This window comes from Daucus carota, chromosome 2 (genome assembly GCF_001625215.2).
Source record: "Daucus carota subsp. sativus chromosome 2, DH1 v3.0, whole genome shotgun sequence".
NCBI classification, from domain to species: domain Eukaryota; kingdom Viridiplantae; phylum Streptophyta; class Magnoliopsida; order Apiales; family Apiaceae; genus Daucus; species Daucus carota.
The window spans coordinates 15,895,782-15,900,094 of record NC_030382.2 but is presented as its reverse complement, the minus strand read 5'-3'; the positions used below and the strand labels follow the sequence as shown (position 1 = coordinate 15,900,094).

Below are 4,313 nucleotides of genomic sequence, written 5' to 3'. Positions count from 1 at the left end.
ACACCGTTTTGCTGGGGTGTGCCTGGTGCAGTCAACTGGGATTCTATCCCATTCTCTGATAAATATTCCCTGAATTCCCCAAGCAAGTATTCGCCACCACGATCTGATCGTAGTGACTTGATACTTTTATTATGTCGCTTCTCCGTTTTAGCTTTGTACTCTTTGAACTTATCAAAGCACTCAGACTTACGGCGCAACAAATAAACGTACCCATATCTAGAATAATCGTCAATGAAAGTGACGAAATACTCATAACCACCTCACTACACCATATATGGCCTAAAGCAACATCCAAAAAAAGTGTTAAAAGTGTTGAAAAATGTTGCTATAAGGTTTAAGGCAACATTTTTGTCAAAATAGTGGGTGTTGGATATTGCCTTGTAGCCTTAGAGCGTAAGCCAACATATTTTAACAAGCTATGGCTACACCCATAAAATGTGGCGTTAGGTCCCTATGGCTACATTTGTTTTCTAAAAGCAACATCAAACAGGGTGTTGCCATAAAATCTATGGCAACACGGTTCATTTTTCAGCAACACAAGGGTGATGTTGCCATTAATCCAATAGCAACATCTTACTCACTCTACAACAACATGTTTTGATTTAATAGTAAATATCTTTTCAAACACTTATCATGCTATGATAACATCTAAAATAAAACATCCCAAATCAAATCAGCCAACCAATCACATATTCTGATTCAACCATAAATCATTCATCCAAGTTTTGCAACAATCATAATTCAACCATCCAACTGAAATAGCAGTTCAAATTCATAAATATTTTAAGTCATAACTACATTACAAGTTAAACTTTGCAAATTATGGTTAGAGTATCTAAGTGCATCACGGATCAGATCAAGTAATCTCTGTGTTGGATGTGTTGGCTCCACTTGCAGAGGAATCATACGTCGGTTCGACACTGAGGTCTTCAATATCAATCTTGAAGCCTTGATTTTTTTTCCACCAACTTGGACACCAACGCCTTGACATTCTCTCGAACCTTTGGATCTATTTTTTCTTCCATCTCTTGAGCAAGTTTTTCTACTCGCAGCATTTCCACCTGGTAGTAATACATAATTTGTAAAGTATCTGGTAACATTTAGCAGAATTTAATGTGGCGAGATCCATGATTAGTAAATAAAGTATCTAGTACGAAAATGTTCATTGTTGATAATTATACCTGCTTCTTCATGAATCGACTGAATAACGTCTTGATGAAATCGCGCTTTGTTCCCGTTGAACTCTTTAGCCTTCTTGCGATATCAAGTCTATCAGTATTGCAGTTGCTAGTTCAGAAGTGCGGAAAATAATGGATAGACCAAAACTATCTTTAGAGCAAAATTCTGCAGGGGAAATTGCTTATTATAGTACTCATTTCATTTCTATGCTACTAGAAAATAGACGCATATAATAATCAAATTATACATAAATATCCATAGTTAATCTAATAGTAGTAATCGTAACATAGCAGACTATCATCATTTATACATGTAGCTCATGTTTTAAAATGGATGTAACAGGGGCCCTAAAGAAAGTTAAATCTCTTTTTTGTCCTAATTTAAATTAATTATCTTGTAGGCTTTCCTCTGATGCACCTGTTTCTCTTTAAGTTTTAACTCATCTGAAAAGGCCACAAAATGATTTGAATTCATACTACTGCTATGATTCTGGATCACAGTAAATGGGGGCATAAGGTCCAACCTCAAACCAAAATAAGTGGAGCAAATGCCCGGTGAGAAAAAAAAGAATTATAATCGATAATTCATTGATGAATACAGCAGCATTATTTCAGACCAAGCAGTAGAATATGATATTATGCGGAGTGATGTATCATTATACATAGTATAGACAAACAGATTATTATCTCTTATTAGCCACACACAACAATACATAAGTGTTAAATTTAACACCAATGCCAAAAAGTATGCAAGTTATAAGCACAAATAAGACAGTTTAATGATAATTATAACTTTGTATTATCTGTGGTATGCATAATAAAAAATTAGGGCTCCAAGCAAATACAAAGAACAGTTATATCATAACTAATGTTCTCCTGGCAACAAAAACAAACACCCAACATATGTGCAAAGGAAACCAAAAACTATAAACAAAGAAACAACAAAGCAATAGGTATATACCTTGGGAGTTGAACTTAGATCTCCAATTAAATCGAAACCTCCAAGCTCCAATCGAAACAAAACTCCAACCTACAGACATGTTTGAAAATTAGTAAGCCAAAATTGAAAACATGAAAAAATTTAAAAATCATTCTCAGGGGAATATAAACAAACACCATATAAACATACAAAGAAAACCAAAGACTCAAATCTAGTCATAACAAGACTCAAATCTACGGACATGTTTATGAAATTAGTAGGAGCAATTTGAAATTTTGAACTAAACAAAAAATAAAAATTTAGGGTTATTGAGAAAACAAACCAAACGAAGATAAAGTATAAGCTCTGCAAGTTGAGGCACATAGTGTCCTGCACATACAATAGAAGAGAATAACAGTGAGATGGAAAAAATATAAAACGTAGTGCTTTGGTTATGTATATGCAACCTGCATAACTCTCTCCTGATATGTAAAAATCACGAATTTTCCAAATTAAATCGATAAAATAAATCCCCAAATTAGGTTTGTAAATCACCAACTTAAAAATCTAAAGTCCCACAAAAATTAGGGTTCATCAAGCCCCCAAATTTAACAAATTGTAATCACAAAGAGATGAACACAAACTAAAACAAATTTACAAGTTAGGGTTCGTAAAACCTCAGATTAAACCCATAAAATAAAACAAAGAATGTGTTTACCTCTAAGTTGAGATGGGCGAAGAGAGAACAACATAGAAAGATAAGAGCGGATAGAGATGAGCCAGGAGAGAGATGACTGTAAGAGAGAGATATGAGTTAAAGAGAAAAGATATGAGTGAGAGAATAAATTTGTGTAATAGAGAAGATAGATTACTGGTTTTATTTGTTGAGCGGGTTGTTTTTCTAAGTTGGATAATTTGGATAAGTGGGCGGGAATTAAAAAATACAAGGGGCGGGTCTTTTGCCCCGCTTTTTTTTATAGTAATTTTCAGGTCTTTAAGGCAACACCGGGAGATGTGTTGGCATTGAGGATTTCTCCAACATCTAAGGCAACATAAATGGCAACATCACGCCTCGATGTGGCCATACATCATTTTTTTCCGATTTTGGTCATCTAAGGCTACATTTTAGGTGGCAACATCGCTTTTAGCTGTTGTTGTAGACCATATATGGTGTAGTGCCTCTTGCTTGGATATTTATGGGTCCACATAAATCAGAGTGAACCAATCCTAACACTTCTTTGGCTCTATTCTCCTTTGCCTTGAAAGGCCTATTGGTCATTTTACCTTCCAAGCAGGATTCACAAACTGGAAATGGCTCCACTGCCAACGAGCCTAAAGGCCCGTCTACTACCAATCTTGAATCCTCCTCAAGTTAATATGACCTAATCTCAAGTGCCAAAGATATGTTTGGTTCAAACTAGAAGGTTCCTTTATTTTATTAGAGGTAGAAGATGTGTTGTTCAATACCCTATGTTGTAGTTGCAGTGCAGGTTGACTAGGATTAATTATATACAAATTGTCTTGCAATGTACCAGAACATATAATCCGTGTATTCATCATAATAGAAACATTACGATCCAAACTGTGACATCCCCATACTCCGGGGGTCTGGATTTGGTGTCACTAAATGAAAATCATTTTAAAACCTGTATATTGCGGAAGAAGGTAAAACAGATATTTGAAAATCTGAAATTTTAAAAGAGATTTAATTAAAAATCGCCTTGACCCCCTAAAAACAGGATCGCTAATAGGTTATAGCACTGAAATCAGAAACTAAAACTTTTAAATCTTATTACAACTTAAACTACATTATCAGTTAAACCTCGATAAGAAGAGAAACTGATAACCAAATAAATAAATCTATTTACAACTCATCTGAAATTGTACCATTCTAATCACAACTAGTTTCCTTGATATCTTCCAAATACTCTACCTGATTATCAAGCTGAAACTTGATCTCTTGCAATCTCGCCTAGCAATATTCTTTCGCGCAGCTTAACAAGCGAATCATCTAAATTCCTAGCTGAAAGGGTTAAAGGAATAGCAAGAGTGAGCCAAACATGCTCAGCAAGTATATAAAGGAACATGTATAATAAATGAGAGAAGATTTAAATTATATCAGATGATGTATGTAATTTGCCAGATATTTTTAACAATATAGAACAAGAGTCATATTTTAAAAGTATGGCAATTACAAAAGAATAAAATCATTTAAA

At 34.4% G+C, this 4,313-nt stretch overlaps 1 long non-coding RNA gene across 1 annotated transcript; it reads right to left on the bottom strand.

Annotated features, from left to right (window-relative positions):
• Positions 1–1,236: 1,236 nt before the first annotated feature.
• LOC108192668 (uncharacterized) lies at positions 1,237–2,944 on the bottom strand. The gene is made up of 4 exons (XR_001803607.2): positions 2,816–2,944; positions 2,441–2,487; positions 2,140–2,208; positions 1,237–1,344 (listed from the first exon to the last, which is right to left on the bottom strand). It is a non-coding gene; the product is annotated as an uncharacterized LOC108192668 (long non-coding RNA).
• Positions 2,945–4,313: the final 1,369 nt, after the last annotated feature.